This window comes from Aythya ferina (assembly GCF_964211825.1).
Source record: "Aythya ferina genome assembly, chromosome: 8".
In the NCBI taxonomy this organism is placed as follows: Eukaryota; Metazoa; Chordata; class Aves; order Anseriformes; family Anatidae; genus Aythya; species Aythya ferina.
The window spans coordinates 15,753,102-15,773,983 of NC_140304.1; the positions used below are offsets into that span (position 1 = coordinate 15,753,102).

Genomic DNA, 20,882 nt, shown 5'->3' on the forward strand with positions numbered 1-20,882 from the left:
TCTATGAACATATGGGAAGCCATCCTTAGTGATCAGTAAAAATTAATCTTCTACTCTTTGTACTTCCACAGCCACTAAAACCAGCAGTCCAAAGAAAGACAGACCTATCAACTCTTACAGAATGATCAGTTCTGGTCTTGGTCTGGTAAGTCACCCATGAGATTATAAGCTCATACAAGTGTGCTGATGCATATATAATTTGTCTGTAAACCATGTTGAGAAGATTTTCAAAGGTAAATCTTCATAAAGCACACAAATTCCCACTCACTGTCAATGGAATGTGCCTAACCATCATTCCAGCCTTAAAAAATTGAGTCTTTTTTGGCTCTGAAAGTATGAGGTAGTTACCATAAATGAAGGTGCGATATTTCCTATCTTTATAAAATAGATCTTTCTAAAATCCAGAATAAACCTGTCCTGAAAGAATAAATTACTGGACCTTAGCACTCCACCAAAAAAGAAGCATCCCATATCACACCAACCATAACCAGGTTGTCTGCGTGAGACCACAATCTGTGTTGCCTAAAACAGAGCAAGTAGTTATACAGGCAACTCTGAATACATTTATCTATTTTTTGGCCATTCTGTTTTCTTTTTTTTTTTTTTTTTTTTTTCTCCACCTCATTTATACAAAGAAACAGGTAACAGTTTCCAGAGATGATAGTATCAATGATGCAAAGGGCAGAAATAGGCTTCCCTCTTCCCCATGGCTGACCATGACTTGAAGATATCACACAGCAATGTCTGTGAGGGAAAAACACTAGTGTTAGGCTCTGCCAGAAACACATGGGTAGTAGTGAGTGACAGGAATGACACTAAATTAGGATTTCCACAGAAGTGATTAATTTTAATAATTTAATGACTTGTCACAAGAAGTGTCCTGTGTCCTATCAGGCTGAACCATGGTCACTCATCCCAAAAGTGGAATCTGTAACTCCTACATCAGGCACTGAATAATAGAAGCCAGGTATAGTCCCCTAGATCTCATCCCAAGAGTCAATCCCCAAGTCAGTGAAATTGACTACGTTCCTAGTATCAGGTCTTTAAGCATATGTAATTTCAGTGATGCCAGCAGTTCAATTAGCTTCAACAGATATTATCCATATGCTTAAGGGTTTTACTAGATTGCAGTCCAAGCTATTAGCAGCAATATCATTTGATGACTGAAATAGTTTTTTACGTTATAAATATTGACAGATGGAAGGCCTCAGCTTGGTTTTGAGCAGGAGAAACATTGGCAAGGAGAACAAGATACATATTCCGCAGCAGTTATTCTATATTGCATTATGCAAAAGAAAACAACCCATGTATAATATAACAAAGCCCTAGTTGTCTCATACTGAAGTAGCTGGATGGTTAATTAAGCCTTTATCAAATACATAAGCATACTATAAGCAATATATTGTGGTAAGTAAACTCTCATTATGACATCTCCCAGCCAAATTTCTGTCCAGTATCTTAGGGGAAATAGTGTCTCTTAAGCAAATGTGCCTTTCTAGCTATGAGCATATTTTTTTTTTATTATAAACATATCTGCAATAAGTAGAAGCTTCAACAAAATATATTCAGGAATAAGGAGAGGAAGGGTAGAGGTTAGTATTTAATTTTAAAAATACTTAAAATACTTTTTATTTAAAAAAAAAAATAAAGTCTGCTTAATTCTGAAATAGAAAACAGTAAACTGTGATTATCACTTTCTAAATATCACTTCAATTTAAAATATGTTTGTTGGCTGGTTAAATGACTGGAGGAGAAATATTTCAAAATATTATGGACTGACCTAAATCGAAACATTGTTTTCTTTGTTTCTTTGTTTCACTGGGAACAAAAAATCTAGATTTCTCCCCCAAAATTTCAACGTTGTGAGAGATTCACAAATTTTGGCTCCAGTGGTAATCCTTTATATCTGATGTGCATACCAGAAATAAAGGTACCAAATTCCCTATTAACATGAAATAAATCTATTAAAAATAATAATAATAATTAAAAAAAAAAAAAACAGCCATGTCATAAAGAACAACTGCATGCACCTAGCATGACTTTCTATACAACACAAGCTTTCTGCTTTTAATCTAGAGGATACTTTTAGGAGTCTCAAAAACAAAACCTAAAAGCATACCAAGTCTTGATTCAAGCTCTGACAGAATCAGGGAAAATGCCATAACCCTTGATATGCAATTCCTATACTATTAAATATATACATGCATATGCCTGTCTCCAGTGTGAGTTTATTTGGTTCACAGAGGGAAGAATTAGATGCAGTCATGCCTTTCTTAATTTCCTATTTAGAGGAAACATTAGTAAACAGTGCTACAAAACACAAGTGAAAGACTTCCCATCTGATCTGGCCTCCAAAAATTGAACTTGCACCTTAGCTGAACACAGACAGAACATCTTTTAAACATCCCTGTTCTCTAGCAAAGGTTGTTAAAAATGTCCCCATAAAGCATATGTTCAAGACTATTAACTGTATTGCAGGAAATGAAATCTCAGCAATGACTCCATTACACAGAAGCCCCAGATGTTTCTCCAAAGATACTGTTTTCACCCATTGCTGGTTGGTGTAACTACCCAAAGGAGTAAGGTGCAGGAGGAAAGCCTTTGTATTATGTATTAACTGAGGCAGGAGATTTCACCAGCTGAGTGATGGGTTAGTTTGAAGACTACAGTGGTAAGGAAGGTTTCTGTAAGACAAAGAAGCTGAAGGTGGTCATTCCCTAGTAATAGGGAAACCCATGTGTGAGTCAGGGAGTATAGTTTGTGTTTGTATGGCTGCATGTTACCATTCCAGACATCAGGTCAGATATTGGTTCATTTGGTATTTGTAATTATTAACAATAGTGGTTGTAATATTGATTTAAGTAATCAAAATAATGTAATACAATCATCGGTGTCATCAGTCCCTAATCGAGGGCTTTGGCTACTCTGCAACACAGCCAGTATATCTTTTAAAGACCAGGCTAATGAAAGTAGTACTAGCAACATGCTTTCACCAGTACCCAGACCTGGCTTCCATATACACACAAGAGCAGAGGAAGAGCCCTGCAAAGAACTGAACAGGATGAGCTGGGATAGGCTGCACAACAATTCAAACCGCTGCCTTGCCAGATGGTAAGAAGAGTTGTGACAGATTATCACCTCCTTCTGCTGAGCTAGGCTTGCTTCCAGATGCATTCAATAAGAAAAGAGCCACAGAGACACTTTTGCACCACACAGTTAGGAGCAAGTGCAGCGACCCTTCCAGTAATACGAGAGTTAGGGGTTGTTGCATCCACATTAGTATCCACTAAATCCACACCTGGCTCTGTGCTCAGTATGGAGCTTTATTTTTTTTTTTTTTATTTTTTTTTTTAAAGTTTAAAGGGCATTGAATCTTATACTTTAGCACTGAAAGCAAGATCATACATATTTGGAAATGGGAAGAGACAGAAGAAGAACTGGAAGCACAACTACTAGAAAGGTCTGTGTAACAAACATGCAAGACACTGTAATCAGCAACAGATAGGATTACAATGTACTGGGAAAAGATCAATTTTAATAATAGGCTAAGTGTAGATTACTCATTGTTTGAGGAATACATTACCTGGAGAACATGTGGGCTAGAAACAGGATTGAGATGTATTTTGGGTGGTTATTCCAGTCCTGTAGTGCATGTGGTCAGTATACCCAAGTGGGAGCTTTGAGGGATCAAAAGACTCTTGTCAGTAGGGATCTTCATACAAGGCATCTTCCACTGCACAGATAAAAAGCAAGAGGGATATGGAACCACCATTAAAGACAACAAAAGGGAAGGCACAGGTTTTGTGTGCACAGAGCCTGAAGGCAACGAGAGCTTTACTCAAAAAGGCCTTATCTTTTTGGAGTATTTTTAAATGACTCCATATCTTTTAAAAATATGGAGTCTTCTCAATACATTAGGCATGCTCTGAGAACAAGACGTTTACAAAAAAAAAAAATAAAAAAAGGGAGAGAGAAAGAGGACAAAATCTCCCTACAGCTGAAGTTTAGTCGCATAGTTAGATTATTTCATTTAAGTCCACATGTTGGAATGGTTATATTAACTTACATAGCAGCTGAATTAGCATTTATTCCTATTATAAAATTGTGTTTGTTCTGCCTCTTTCTTGGACTTTCTGATAAATATGACATAAAGTTCTAAAGTGCAGAAGTGGCAGAAAATAAGTGCACTGACTTTCTGAAAATATGTGGCTTTCTAATTGCAGATTTTTCCTTCTCAAATCAGAGCTGATGGATACAGCTGGATAAATACTGCAATCATTACCCTTGCTATAATTATATATTTCAATAACAACCACAATACTTGATCCCCATGGATGGTTTTACAATGATCATGGATTATGCTGAGAAAATGCTATTCCTAATTTTATTCTTAATGGAGTGTGAAAGTCTTGTTATGTGGTAGAGACTAATTGTGACTTTAAATGTAATTTGCATCACTCAAAGAACATGTATGCTTCATGATATTAATTATAATATACTGCAAAATGTTTGGTTGACAAAAAATGGTGGATTTCACACTTCAGGCCAAATGAAGCAGTTATTTCACTAGAAAATTTCATATTATCATTTAACAAAAGCTCATTTTATCATAGATAGCACATGGCCATGAATGAGCATGTTTGGGTTTCAGAACATTTGGTATCTGCATAATTAAACTAACTAATCAATTGCAGAGCAGTAGTCAAAAGTCAAATCTTAATGAACTGCAAAAAATGATTCTTCAATTTTTTGTCTCAAATACACAAATTAACATAATAAACACAACATATTTCTAATAAGCAAAAAAAAAAAAACAAACAAACAAACACAAAAACAACAAAACACTATCTTTTCTTATTCTTAGGTGGTTATTGTGTATTAAAGACATTAACTGCAGTGGTTTTTCAATCTAATTGCAGTGGTTTTTCAATCATCAGCTATTTTTGCCTAACAATAAAAATAACATAAATACACTACACGAACAATAAATAAATAAAAATCAGAATCACAGAATTATCTAGGTTGGAAGAGACCTCCAAATTCACCGAGTCCAACCTCTGACCTAACACTAACAAGTCCTCCTCTAAGCCATAGCACTAAGCTCTACATCTAAAAGTCTTTTAAAGACCTCCAAGGATGGTGACTGAACCACTTCCCTGGACAACCTATTCCAATGCCTAACAACCCTTTCAGTAAAGAAGTTCTTCCTAATACCCAACCTAAACCTCCCCTGGCACAACCTTAGCCCATTCCCCCTCATCCTGTCACCAGGCATATGGAAGAACAGACCAACCCTCACCTTGCTACAGCCTCCTTTAAGGCTACAGAGTGTGATAAGATCGCCCCTGAGCTTCCTCTTTTCCAGGCTGAGCAATCCCAGATCCCTCAGCTGCTCCTCATAAGACTTGTTCTCCAGACCTCTCACCAGCTTCGTTGCCCTTCTCTGGACTCGCTCAAGCACCTTGGTCTTGTCCTTTTCTGCATGATGTTGTTTTTTGATGAAAATATTTTCTTCAAAATTATTATAAAACTCCATTTATGCTGAAATGTAGGTATTGCATATGTATGCATGTTACCCAATGGTTAGGTACCTACTGGGAGAGAATAAGTATTTTCACAAAATCCAGTTACCCCTAGAGAGGCAGCTGCAGAGCTGACTGGTTGAGGTCAGAAGCAGCTTTTCATTCCCTTTGACCCCATCCTTAATGTATTGAGAGTGATTTGACTGAGATCAGTATACCAATAAACCTAAAAACAATCAATATTATTCTCCATCCTATGGTCATGTACATCAGCAGTCAAAATCCAAGCCCCATTTTGCAAGACTCTAACTAGCATGCATGTCCCAACCTCAAGAGGGCTGACAGAAACAATTAAAATTGATTTTTAACCTTATCTTACTTATCAGAAAATGAGACTTATCCGTTATACTAAGATATAATGGAGGTCAGGGATATCATGAGAATCTGTACTTAGGCATCCCAAGTTCCAGTGCCTTGTCTGAAATTGCAAAAGCATGGAAAGAAAAACATGAACCAAAACTGCTACCACAAAACAACAAAGTATTTTTTTTTCTTTCTGAAACATTCAGCCAGCTCATCAGCATAATTTGTTACATATAACTATCAAAGGTACTTTAATTCAGTCAAGAGAAGGTATTAGCTAATGAAAGGGTGATGGTGGGGAAGTATCCTAAACCAATTTATTGGGACAGATTCATACATGATTGTCTTCCAGTCCATGAACATGTGAAAGAGTGAATATTACCATTAGTTCCCAACAATAAACCTAATCCATATTGCACTGTTGCCCTACCTCATTTTAGCACTGCAAAATAGCCAAAGCTTTAGAGAATAGATCAGCCATCTGTGCCTGCAGGTGTTTACAATATAGAATAAATTAAGAAGTGACAAGGCATTGAGAAGGTTACAGTTGAATAATTACCATGGAAAACTCAAAATCTTATGCACCATTTCAACTACTGAAGATGAAGTATCTTCTTCTGTCTTTTTAAAATCAGTTCCCATTCTTGTTTAATTTGCCCTTCTGTCTGAAGGACATCTCCTTTCTTCAAACACAAAACACTTGCAGCAATTAAGCCATGTCTATACTTGCGCTAACAAGGAGTTTTTTTCCTTTTGATTTAATTGATGAAACAAATTCATTTACCAACATTGAGCGCAAAGACCTCTGCTTACCTATTTCCATTTAAAATAGACTGCCCTGTGAGGAATCTTCTGTCTCTAGCTATTTTCTTTCCTCTCTGAAAAATTAAAATAAAATAAAATAAAATAAAATAAAATAAAATAAAATAAAATAAAATAAAATAAAATAAAATAGTTCAGACAAGGTAACAGGAAATATGTTGAAATATATGGATTCAAAGATTACTATCCTGTTTCATGGAAGGCATTGGCATTTTGCATCAGCTTCTTTGAACTGAATATCAGCCTCAAGTTTTCATACACATTATGTCTTCAACATGGAAGCTGCAGATGTATTAGATGTACTGTTGTAATAGGAACATAAAGACCTTAGATCTCATTAGAACTTGTCCAACCTTTAAAAATTATATATATTTTTTAATCCGTAAAATAAATAAAATATTGCTATAATTGTTGAACACTGAAACAAAAGAAACGATTCAAACAATGAAGTTTTCCCAATTTTGAAAACTGGGAGTTTCTTAATGTTTTGTTTCTAAATATCATGTATGATAAATTCTTCGTAAGTGCAAGGAAAAATAGCTACAGAATTTTGTTACAGAAAATATTGTGGGTTATTTTTAGGGCTAGAGAAAGGTTTCACCTTTTCTGAAATTGTTTATGATTTTAAAAAGAAATAAAAAATAAGTTTAAAAAAAAAGTTATAGCACATTAATAAGGAGAGAACTATCAGAAACTTTTACTGAATGTCTCTTATACTGAACTCTGTCTTGCTATAGCAATAACATATTTCAGGATCTTTAGAGGCAAGCTATGCACAAGAATAAACAAATACAAATAATTAAAAATGCTAGTATCTTCTTCATGTGGAATAAACTCTGTTTTGATATTCAAAGAAGACTTTGAACAGATACGGTCACAAACAGCTCAGATGCAAATACATCTTCCAGGATTTTCAGTCTAAGTAACAGTGTTTGCTCCCAGATGTAATTTTTCCTCTTTGACTGTCTGGAAAGAAAGAAAAAAGACAAAGAGCAACTGAGAGTTTATGGATAAGGATTAAAGGGCAGGCTACCAAGGCTGACACTGTTGTGGGTGTTTGCTACAAGACACCTGATCAAGAAGAGGAGGTAGACAAAGCCTTCTTAAGACAACTCCAAATAGCCTCTCAGTCACAAGCCCTGGTTCTCATGGGGGATTTCAACCACACTAATATCTACTGGGAAGACCACAGAGATTGCACAGTCCAGGAGGTTCCTGCAGCACACTGATGACAACCTTTTGGCACAGGTGGAGGAGAAGCCAACAAAGATGGGTGTGCTGCTGGACCTTGTACTAACAAATGTGGAAGGACTAGTTGGAAATGTGAGGGTCAGAGGCAGCCTTGACTGTAGTGACCATGATATGGTGGAGTTCAAGATCTTGAAAGGAGGATGCAGGGCAAAAATTAGGATTGTGACCCTGGGCTTCATGAGAGCAAATTTTGGTCTCTTCAGGGATCTGCTTGAAAGAATCCCATGCGTTAGGGCCTTGGAAGGAAGGGAGGTCCGAGACAGCTGATCAGTATTCAAGTATCACTTCCTCCAAGCTCAAGATTGGTGCATCCCTAAGAGCAAAAAAGCAAGCAAAAGGGGCAGGAGACCTGAACAGATGAGCAGGGAGCTCCTGGTGAAGCTCAGACAGAAGAAGGAAGTTAATAGCATGTGGAAAAAGGGACAGGCCACTTGGGAGGAATATAGGGGCACTGTCAGAGTATGCAGGGATATGACAAGGAAGACCAAGGCCCAGTTGGAATTAAATCTGGCAAGGGATGTCAAGGACAACAAGAAGGAATTCTTAAAGTATATCAGAGAAAAATGAAGACTGGGGAAAATGTCAGCCTGCTGTTGAATGGGGCGGGTGCCCTGGTGACAAACAATATGGAGAAGGCAGAGTTGTTGGAAGCCTTTTTTGCTTCAGTGTTTACTGCTAAGATCAGCCCTCAGGAATATCAGACTCTGGAGACAAGAGAGAAAGTCTGGAAAAAGGAGGACTTTCCCTTGGTCGAAGAGCATAAGGTCAGAGAACATCTAAGCAAACTAGACATCCACAAATCCATGGGCCCCAAAGGAATGCACCCATGGGTGCTGAGGGAGCAGGCCAGTGTTATTGCTAGGCCACTCTCCATCATCTTTGAAAGGTCGTCGAGAACAGGAGAAGTACCTGAGGATTAGGAGAGAATCAATATCATGCCAGTCTTCAAAAAGGACAAGAAGGAGGACCCAGAAAACTACAAAACAGTCAGCCCAACCTCCATCCCTGGAAAGGTGATGTAACAGCTCATTCTGGAGGTCATCACCAAGTACATGTATGTGGAGGATAAGAAGGTGTTCAGGAATAGTTAGCATGGATTCATGAAGGGGAAGTTATGTTTGATGAATCTGCTATCCTTCTATGATGAGATGACTGACTAGATAGATGAGGAGAGAGTGGTGGTTGTGTATCTTGACTTCAGCAAGGCTTCTGACACTGTCTCCCATAAAATCCACATAGACAAGCTCAGAAATTGTATCCTAGATGAATGGATGTTGAGGTGGGATGGCAATTGGCTGGATGGCAGAGCTCAGAGGGTTGTGTTTAGTGGTGCGGAACCTAGTTGGAGGCCAGCAAAATCTAGTTGAGTCAGCAATGTGCCCTTGTGGCCAAGAAGGCTAACAGTATCCTGGGCTGCATTCCGGAGAGTGTTGCCAGCAAATCAAGGGAGGTGATCCTCACCCTCTACTCAGCCCTGGTGAGGCCACACCTGGAGTATTGTGTCCAGTTCTGGGCTCCCCAGTACAAGAGGGACATGGAACTACTGGAGTGAGTTCAGAGGAGGGCTACTGAGATGATTAGAGGACTGGAGCACCTGTCATATGAGGACAGGCTGAGCGAACTGGGCCTGTTTAGCCTGGACAAGAGAAGACTGAGGGCAGACGTCATTAATGTATATAAATCTCTGAGAGGAGGTGTCAAGAGGATGGAGCCGGACTCTTTTCAGTTGTGCCCAGCAGCAGGACAAGAAACAATGGGCACAGACTGAAGCACAGAAGGTTCCTGCTGAACATGAGGGGGCATTTCTTTACTGTGAGGGTGGCAAAGCACTGGAACAGGTTGCCCAGAGAGGTTGTGGAGTCTCCTTCTCTGGAGATATTCAAAAGCTGCCTGGATGCCATCCTGTGCAATGTGCTCTAGGTGATCCTGCCCAACAGGGGTATGGACTAGCTGATCTTCAGCAGTCAACCTTCCAACCTCTGCCATTCTGTTGTTCTGCAATTCTTTGAAAAAAAAGATAGAGAATGCTCTTCACGCTGCTTGCCACAGTGGCCCTAAGAAACATGCAATGTTGCTAAGCTGGTGGCAATGTGTTATTATTTCATAGTCTGAGCAGTACTCATACACTAAGAAAAATCTTGTGGAGACAATTGGCTCCGAGGGCAGACGCATTCTGCAGTGGAGGGCAGGATCAAGGTGGGCATCAAGGTCACTCAATGCAGCCGAGGGAGCCGCCAGGACCCGGCAGCCCTTGAGATGGAGGCTGATGAGGCATAGGCAGAGCCAGTAGTACCCCCTCTTCTGCCATTCAAAGGCAGCCCCTAGGGAGCACGGAGACCAGGGTGGGCAAACAGGCCATGGCATGGCAGTTTGTGCAGCAGTTTGCATGGGCAGGGCATGCTCAGACAGGGCAGAGCATCTCTCTTCAGTCAGGAGAACAGCTCGTCTACCGGCTGTCTCCCTAGCTAAACCACCATGGCCTCCACTAGGCAGAAAGCTCTTTCTAGAAATTCCTGATGGGGGATTTCAACCACCCAGATATCTGCTGGGGTAGCAGCACAGTGGGTCCCAGGCAATCCAGGAGATTCCTGGAGTCTGTTGAGGATAACTTCTTGGTCCAGGTAATAGACAGACCCACCCGAGGTGAAGCCTTACTAGACCTGGTGTTCACCAATGTGGAAGAGAGCATTAGACAGGTTAAGACTGGAGGCTGCCTGGACTGTAAGGGCCATGCCCTGGTGGAGTTTGTGATCTTGAGGAATATTGGTCTGGCAAAAAGCAGTCAGGATCCTGAACTTCAGGAGAGCAAATTTCCTGCTGCTCAAGGAATTACTGGCTGGGATCTCCTGCGAAACTGTTCTTAAGGGCATAGGAATGGAACAGAGCTGGCATCTCTTTAAGGACACCCTTCTGAGAGCACAAGAGCTGTCCATATCCCCCAGCGAAGAAATTGAGCAGAGGAGGCAGGCGACTGGTCTGGCTGAGCAAGAGCCTGCAGCTTAAACTGAGGGAAAAGAGGGAAATGTACAGGAAGTGGAAGCAGGATTGTGTAGCCAGGGAGGAATAGAGGGGTGTCGTCCAGATGTGTAGAGATGGCATCAGGAAAGCCAAGGAACAGATGGAGCTGAACTTGGCAAGGGATGTGAGGAATAACAAAAAGGGGTTCTACAGATACATATGCAGGAGTAGACAGGCCAAGGAGTGTGTTTCCCCTCTGATAAATGAGACAGGAGAATAGGCTTGCTCAGACATGGAAAAAACTGAAGTACTCAATAAGTGCTTTGCCTTAGTGTTAGACTGGTGGTCAAGTTTCCTATGTCTGTCAGGACCCTGAACCTCAAGAAGAGGGAGAGAAGTGGATTCCGTCCCACTGTGACAGCGGAACAAGTCTGGGACTGCCTAAGGAAATTGGATGTGTAAAAGCCCATGGGGCCAGATGGTATACATCCCAGGGTGCTGAGAGAGATGACTGACGTGGTTGCCGAGACACTTCCCATCATAATTGAAAAATCATGGCTATTGGGTGAAGTCCCCAATGTCTGAAAAAAGGGAAATATTACTCCCATTTTTGAGAAAGGGAGAAAAGAAAACCCGGGGAAATACAGGCCGGTAAGATCATGGAGCAGATCCTCCTGGAAGACATATTAAGTCATGCACGAGATAAAGAGGTGATATGAGACAGCCAGCATGGCTTCACCAAAGGCAGATCTTGCCTAACCAATTGGTGGCCTTCTATGATGGAGTGATGGCACCAGTGGACAAGGGAAGGGAGATAGATATCATCTACCTGGACTTAAGCAAAGCCTTTGGTACGGTCCCTTAAACCACATTCTTCTCTCTAAATTGGAGAGTTATGGATTTGAAGGATGGACTGCTAGGTGAATAAAGAACTGGTTGGCTGGTCATAGACAAACGGTTGTGGTCAAAGGTTCTATGTTTGGGTGAAGGCGTGTCACAAGTGGTGTCCGTCCAGGGAGAGGGAGATGATTGTCCCCCTCTACTCTTGTGAGACCCTACCTGGAATACCGCATACAGGCCTGGGGCCCCCAGCACAAGAAGGATATGGCGCTCTTGGAACGGGTCCAGAGGAGGGCCACTAAGATGATCAAAGGCTGGAGCACCTCTCCTATGAAGAAAGGTTGGGAAAACTGGGCTTGTTAAGCTTGAAGAAGAGAAGGCTCTAGGGAGACCTCATTGCGGCCTTCCAGTACTTGAAAGGAATGTATAATCCAGAGGGGGAACACCTGTTTACATGTGTTGATAGTGATAGGACAAGGGGGAAGGGTTTTAAACTAGGACGGGAGATTTCAGTTAGATGTTAGGAGAAAGTTTTTCACTCAGAGGGTGGTGAGGCAGTGGAACATGTTGCCTAGAGACATTGTGGATGCCCCATCCCTGGAAGCATTCAAGGCCAGGCTGGATGCAGCTCTGGGCAGCCTGCTCTAGTGGTTGGCAACCCTGTCCAGAGCAGGGGGGTTGAAACTAGATGATCTTTAAGGTCCTTTTCAACCCAGGCCATTCTATGAAAAATAATTACCAGAAGTGTAGAAGAATTACATTTACTGCCAGTTGTAGATTGGTCCATGGCAGCAAGCAGTGCAAGCTACAGTGTCTTGCAGACACAAAAGATGAGACTATTCGCTGCCAAAATTTCAGAAACCTCTCTAAGAGATAGAATAAAAACCCTTGGGCTTGTAATGTTATAAATCGGTAGTGTTGCAACTGAAGAAAAGCCATATGTCATCCGCAGAAGAGGGAAAAGATCTATAGGGTCACACAAGCTTCTGCAGAGATGCAGACTCATTCCCTGGGTTTGAGGCACTGAATCAGGAGTTACAGCATGTCCAAGCTTCCCACTCCTTTATCCCAGAATCATTAAGTCCATGTTTTGCTCAGACATAAAAAACAAAACAAAACAAAACAAAAATAAATAAAAAAAAGTGTCACATTTTTGTAGTACTTGAAAAAAAAAAAAAAAAAAAAGATTAAAAAAGATAGGCTTCTGACTGGGATAGCTAATGGCTAATAAGATTTAGTTAGGTTAGTAGCACAAGACATGCAAGCAGCAGAACAGGTTGCCTTCCAAAATAGCTAGAAAAATAAATAAATAAATAAAATAATAATACTAAGAATCATATGTATAGCAGCACAAAAATAGCAGCAAACCTGGACATAGGTAATCTCTGTAGAGCAGACATTATTCATATGTCATATACTGGCTGGTGTGCAGAGAAACTAATAAAATGATTTACAGCTCTAATTATTCTTATTTTATTATATGGAATGAACTATACTATGATGCAAATCTACTAGCCTACTCTGAATTTTCCTCATAAAGGAATTTAATATTGACTTTGAGCAAGACTGATGTGTCAGGGCTGGCATACAGAAGGATACTTTTTAATAAGATTTTACATTCTCCTACCCATGAAGCATTCAGTTACAGTAGCAGTTGCTGAATCTGGTAGCACAATAGATGTGACACTGCTGTGGCTTTGTGTCCTCAGCTTCAGCAAGTAGCGAGACTAAGCAGACATACTCAGTGATACATATTTTTATATATAATATATAAATATATTATCTATATATATATAATATATATATATATACATATATATTAATTAGCAACACTTGATTATTTGACTTACTGCTCTGTAGTTTTTGGTGTTTTTTTTTTTTTTTTTTTTTTTTTTTTTTTGTAATTTTAACAGAGTTTAGCCAGTTTTACCATCAGGTATCAGGTTAATGTGCTAGAAAAGCAAAAGATACTTTTACTATATATATTCTGTTTTTAGGTTTTTTAGTGCAGCTTTGTTTTCTGAACAAATCTAAGCAGAGTAGGTCAGCTACTCATTTTATTATCACTCCTAGGCAAGACTGATTTGGGGGTAACTTCCTGTTTTGATATTTCTCAACTAACCTGGTAATCTAGACCTTACCACAGGAGCAATCTCTACAGTGAGTAGCAAAAGACACCTCCTTCTTGTAAACGTTTAGTGGTCCAAGTGCAGAACTATCTCCTCTTCCAGACTAGTTAAACAAACTAATCAGCTCTAGCTGGGACTTTGCTGATGCTTCTTCTTATCCTCAAAGCCATCTCCTCCAAACAAACATTTCCTCCCTAACTCCATCTAGCTTCACCCACAGTATGGCAGACAGATAAAAGCCAAGACAGATGTTTCAGAACTGGAATGAAAAAAAAATCAATGACAGGAAAATGTACTACAGACATACAGAGACAAATTTTCATTCACTTGCCCAACTGCTAGGCCAAGGGTCCTACAGACTATTTTAATACTTTTGAATCATGCATACTTGAGCAAAATTGAGCATTTGTAGGATTATCTAATTAAAATGTTAGCAAGCAAAATGGACAGCATAGAATTACTCCACAGAAAATGTCAGAAGTTTTTTTAATGTAATATGCTCATCTGTTCAAAGGCAGATTGTTTTTTCCTTCCATTTTAATTTTTAAAACACTTTTGATTTAAGTTTTTGAAAACTGAAAAATGGATTTTTACCCAATGCTTTTCCTCCTTTCAGTAGTTTTCACTAAAAATAGGTGGGTGAGGGAGGCAGTGTGAGAAGAGAGAAACCTCACTTTTATTTTTACAATTCCACAGAAGTCAGGAAGCTAAGAGCATATAGGATATTGAGGAAGAATTGGAAACATGACAGTTTAGCAGTGATAATAAGTAAAAAGTGGGGACAAAGTTTCCTTGCAGTGAGTGTTTAAACAGTCACAACCAACACCCAGCACAAAGCCACAAAACATTCCCAAGGAGCACATGTCAGCACACACTGTCCACAAAAAGCAAGGGTAGATGTTGATAAAACAACTCATATCCAACACTTGTGGACAAACTAGAAACTCCATTATCAAATTTGACAGACAGACTGGCTGGCACTAAGGAAGATCTTGCACTCTTTGACATAGGTGCTGGAGAATATCAGTGAAAATTAACACTATTGTCACATTTAATTATATTCAAGAGCTTTATCCCACTGCAGAGCAGCTCTGTATAAGATGTCACAAATATTTACTGCCAGTATTTTGCAAATAATTTTAGCAATTAACCTTTTGTTCACGGTTACTGGAAAACACTAACTAGGGCAACGAAGACTTGCAGCAGGCTTTCAACTTTTTGAAAGCCTGACTGTTGATATTTTAGCAGTAGGCGATAATGTTTACCTGGGTGAAAGGGGTTAAATGGAAACAATCATTTATTTTTGCAGCACAAAGATGTGCAATTCATGTGAAAAGCAAAATACACATTTTCACATTTGCTGCTCACTACTATGAGTTGGGAGACAAGAATACCTCTGCATGAGCAAGTTTTCATATTCTCTCATGCTGGTGATTTCGACTGCCTGCTTCATCATCACTTTAGCTTGCCTTGCCCATCTCAGATCAACATAAGCTTGAAATTATTGCGAAGTACATGTGAAATTTAAAGAAGGATTGTGAAGAAGGTATACTGAGGAATGGGGTGTGGGGACAAATCTTGTGGTATACTCTGGCCTGGCACAGAGTATTTTAAATATCACCATCACAGAGCATTCTGAAAACAAATAAAGCAAAAAAGAAAAATTTTTGTGCTTTCTGGCACTTTGAAATTTTTACATTTCATATTTCACTGCAGCACAAAACATACAGGCATTCCTAACTGAACTTTCTAACTGAAATATAACTGGATTTGGCCAGTTTACTCCAGTTTTACACAAATTAAACCATTAAAATGTAGAATCATGTATTCACTTACATTTAGATCTTGGAGGGAAGACATGTCAGAATTATTCATCTCACATACCAACCAGCTTTTTACTCAGAAATAGCCTAATTCAGTGAGATACTGTTCAGCAAGAACAAAGATATTGGAATTTTGCACTTAAACATTTAGCTCATGAATCAAAGATCTGTGGGTTTGCTATTGACTCCCTGGGTTAGCAGAGCACTAGAATGAAACACAGGAAGACTGATGGCTGTCCTCTGATCTGCTGTCACTCTGGAGGGGTCACGCTGGTCTCATTGTGCCTGCTCCCTGAAAATTAAAGAGAGATAAAATGTTATTTACCACCTTAGCTACTATAAATACAAGAGAAAGTAGTACACTGTGCACATAATTACTGTCTTGTGGTTCTAAGGCACCATATTTTTATTTTTTTTTTCACAGATAGGAGAGGAATAAAAGTCTATATTCTTGCAAGAGATCAAACAAAGAACAGATCTATGGCAGAGAAAGGAATGCACACAAATAATTGGACTTAGCAGAAATGTGGTATCTCAAACAGATACAGGACGGAAATTGTGAAAAATAAATGAAATGGAGACACTGACACAAACCAAAAATAAATAAATAAATAAACAAAAATACATGGCATAAATCTAACAGGCTTACACCTACCTAAAATTCTATGTATTGAAAAATAGTGATTTTTTTACATTTAGAAGAACTGTGGGACTTACACTTTTCAAATCATAGTCATGCAGATCCACACTGAAGTTACACTATAACCATAGGCACTAGAAGATTTGGTTACAGGGTTTAGTGATGCTAAAGCTTGGACATCATTGTTGGATTGCTTTGGGGCTGTTTTGAGCACAATAATTTCAGGTTGTGTTATCACAGCACCCAAAAAGTGCATAGTGAAAATGAACTCAGATCTCCAAAATTTTTAAATCTTGTCTGAAGGATTATGTACAGTAAGAATACACAAAGCTTAGGAAAAGAAAGAGAAAAAAGCATAGCAATAATGCATTCGGTAGTTTACTTTACGAAAAACAACAACAAAACAAAACAATAACAGGCCTATTTGTAGAACCTTAAAATGCAGGAATATTACGAATATTACAAACAAGATTCTAAAATACATTTGTAAAAAAAAAAAAAAAAGTTCATGTTTCCATGTTTCTTTTCCTTCTGATTCCGGGAAGGATAAATGTTTGCAAATGGTATAGGCCTCTAGACAGTTGATCTTGGAGATTGTCTTCATTAGGTAAAAAATGACACCAAAGAATAAATAAATAAATGACTAAAATCATCTGTTAAAGAGGATGGGCTCATTTATTTCTCGCACAAAACAGTGAGAAAGAACCAACAGCCATTCAGGCAGATCACGCTGCTTCTGCAGATCTGTTGTCCAGGCCTCCTCAAGGAACTCACGTAGGATCTGGTACCCAGCTACCTTGCTCCTCATGTTCTTTTTGAACCTACGTAGATATCTTCCGTCTGTCCTTATCTGTTCAGCTCAGGTATAACTTACATCCTGCAAATGTCTGTGAGGTGCAGAGTCGGTGACAATCCCCAGCCCACCAGCTCCTGGGTTTGTCATTCATTAAACTCCCTACAGATATGTTTGCAGCAAACCAGTTTTGCTAAGTTTCGGCTGTCTTGCTGCTTGATGAGAGCACCGTCTGGTCTGGCACAGACTACTTACAGTCTCTGTCAAACAAATGACAGATTCTGCTTTTGCACAGAAATATTTTCCAACACAGCAGTGTTCATGATAACAATCTCATAATGTTCAGAGGCAGATGCTCTAAATTAGCCCTGCTTTACAAATGGGAACAGCAATGGGGTAGGGGGAAGGGAAAGAGAATGATAAAGACCAAAGCATTTTGCCAAAGGTCACATTTCAAACAATTTAATATAACTTAGTTTTAGAAGGAAGGCTTCTTGCCACAAGACTGCAAGACTCTCTCTCTCTCTTTTTTTTTTTCTTTCTTTGTTTTTTAGCATATCAGGGAAATGGAAACATCAATAGGTAGGCACTTTAGCTTATCATTTTAGCTCTTCTCTATTTTCTTTTTCAGTGAGAACAAGAAAAAAGAAAACACTTGAAATGAGGCAAATCTTTTGACATCAGCCCCGAGAAGAAGACTGCTTGAACTCTAAAAGCATTTAGTTTGTTTAGTTCTTTTGCACAGCAGAAAGCACCACTTCTTTCAAACCATTTTTGTATAATTTTGCTGATGTAATTCACTGGTGCTGCTATAATTACACTGATAATAAAGTCCTTCTATCTCCACAATTAGCTGACAGAGGAATTAAGGGGACAGGATTTAACATGCCTAAATTTTGTCACAGGAAACAATCAATGAACACTATGTAAAGTTTTTAAACAAGATGGTGAACTTTTGAGAACAGAAGCAAACACAACTGAGAAGTGCTTTCCTCTTTAATATGGAAAAAGAAAGACTGTACAACAAAGGAAATGCCTGCAAATCCTAACTCATTTTGCTCTGTCATTTCAAAATGTTTCCCTTACACTTGTGTTCTTTTCCAGTTTGTATGTATCATGAACTGAATTCAGTCTAACTAAAAATGAAAGATTTTTAACGGGAAAGTCAACAGAAGTTATTTTTCTAAAATTTCAATACATTTTGGAAGTTTTTTGATGAAAGATTAACTGAAATTAATTCTCCAAGCAATTTTGTTTTACTGAAAATATATCCTGATTAAAAAGAAATCTGAATTATTGGCATCTAATTTAAAATAGATAAAATAAATAAATAAATAAATAAATACAGTTTTAATAAGGGTGCTCCCAGGAAAGTGGAACAATCTTCAAGTAGTAATAGTATAAATGAAGAGGCACAAAGACAACATCCTTTTAGCTAGTGTGAACATGGTCTTCTACTAAGAAAAAGTAGATACCTCTTAAATATGAAACTGAGAAAAATAAGATGTTTCTAAAATGACAGATGAGTGTTGAGAAGAGTCTGAATGGAAGGAAGTAGGGGATGCACATCATGCACGTTTAAAAAATGATACTGTTACTTGATATAAAGATTGATGCCCTGTTACAAAGAGACAGCTAGCTTTCACTTCCAATGCATAAGATGTTATTTACTTCTAAGACTCTGTGGTTATAAGACAGAGGAGAAGTAACTGCAACTACACTGAAACACATAAAACACCTCTCCACTTTAGGCAAGCATTACTCAGTTAAAGTAACAAACGGTCTTTATGAAGAAAAAAAAAAAAAAAAAAAGAGTTTTCAGATATTACAATAGACACCTTTTGTTATTCTCGTGATGCTTAGCATGTTTTCTCTACATCTTTCAATTGCTAAGTACAGCTGAAGGTTGCCAGGTGAAATCCTTTAGTTTACACAATATGCAGTTACTGGAAATCAAAGCAGTTTGCAAGTGAACTTAGTGGGACAATTGCAAGCCCCCCAGTGGGGCAAAATGCCAGTGACAGCAGATATATCCCCCCTGGTCTAGAGCCTGTATATCTTTCTGTGTGATAAATTAGTGTTATAAATGAAGTCTCAGCTCAATCTGAATTTAGTAATATTTAAAAGGAATATTTATAAAACGTATAAAAGGCAAGTAAACAACGCTGGGTGCGCAGGGAGTCTATGCTCTACCAACACACACACACGAACATCAAGCATTCTAAATATATAGAACATTGCTTTTACATACTAAACCCGAGTATGCCCATACATATGTACAATCAGAAAAGGTAACAAACTATCCTTTAAGTTCCATGACTTAACAGTCTCCATTTTCCATTCCTTTTCTTGATTACAAACAAGTCTCCATTCTCCATTCCTTTTGAACAATATGTCTTGCTTCAAGTTGTTAAGCAACTCGGTCTTCAGGCCTTATGTATCCCGTTCTTCCCGGATCGAAGAAAAGCATATCCATCTCCTTTTCGAGGCCAATAGGGCCTGGGTCAAAAGGCACGTCCAGGTCACCAGGGGGCGTAACAGCAAAAGCCTTCGATGGCTGTAGCGGCAGAGGGGCAAATGGCGTAGCAGTCAGGTCATTAAAGGAGCCCGCAGCTCCCTCACTGTCTGGCAAACCACACGTTTCTGACTGTGGTCCCACATGGCTGCTCGCCTTGACATCAGTTTGGTCCCGTGTTTCAGGCTCATAAACTGTCTGTTAACAAGGAGAATAAGCTGTAAGGTTACCAGGATATGATTCTATGAGATAACTTTCAATTGTAAGCAAAGTGTATTGTGATAAGAGGCAGGTATAGCTTTTTCGGTGTTCCTTTTGCCGGTGGTTTGTGGTACTACTTTTCAGAATATTCTTGGCAGGGCTGGATCAATGTGTCTGTAATGACATCAGTGGAATAACAATAACAATTTATGTTATCTGAGGATCTTTCCCTTTTTAGGTGTTCTATCCCACACAAAATACCACTTCAGCATATCAAAGGAGACAGATGGGTTTAAGGGCAATGAAAAAGGTATAGAGACATGTCTATTGAAAATGTCTCCTTAAGATCACCTTCATTAAAAACATAATTATTTAAAACAAGTTTGATTTTGATTAATCTTTTCTTTTAACACTTTGTAGGGTTTACTTTTTCTTTTGGTTATTTTCATATTTTAGTGCTATGCATGTGTTACTAATTAATCCATATAGATTTTATTGCAGGTGTAGGAATTATCCATTCATCTACAGAGGGAGGGAGAAACTGAAAATTCTATCAGATTTAAATGATGAATTTTTAATGTAGATTCCTTTTTCTGATATAATTGTTTATCTTGTGATATAAAATTAAATAAAATAAAACTATTTTAACTGTGATAAGCATAACAGAAGTTATATCTTTAAGAAACACCTTGGAATATCTCTCTACTTGCTCTGTAAATCTTTGTATGCCTGGAGGCCACAGGTCTGAAGGAAAGAAGGGAAACATTTACCCTCATTATGGAGGTTACATCACACACACAGTTATCTTCCAGACTTAAAATACCCATTCAAATGCATTCTGGTTGCAGATTTTCCCACACCCATTCTTTCCCAAAACAACAAGTATTTATACTAATAATTTCTGTGTGTGTATGTGCGTGTGGCTGTTTTTTTGTTTGTTTTGGTTTGGTTTGGTTTTTATTTGTTTTTTAATGTGCATAGCCTTTGAATCCATGGTCACCTCACTGACAAAGATAAAAATGTGT

At 38.7% G+C, this 20,882-nt stretch overlaps 1 long non-coding RNA gene across 1 annotated transcript; it reads right to left on the reverse strand.

The window, feature by feature from the left end:
• Positions 1-518: 518 nt before the first annotated feature.
• LOC311441057 lies at positions 519-3,729 on the reverse strand. The gene is made up of 2 exons (XR_014695773.1): positions 3,584-3,729; positions 519-744 (listed from the first exon to the last, which is right to left on the reverse strand). It is a non-coding gene; the product is annotated as an uncharacterized lncRNA (long non-coding RNA).
• Positions 3,730-20,882: the final 17,153 nt, after the last annotated feature.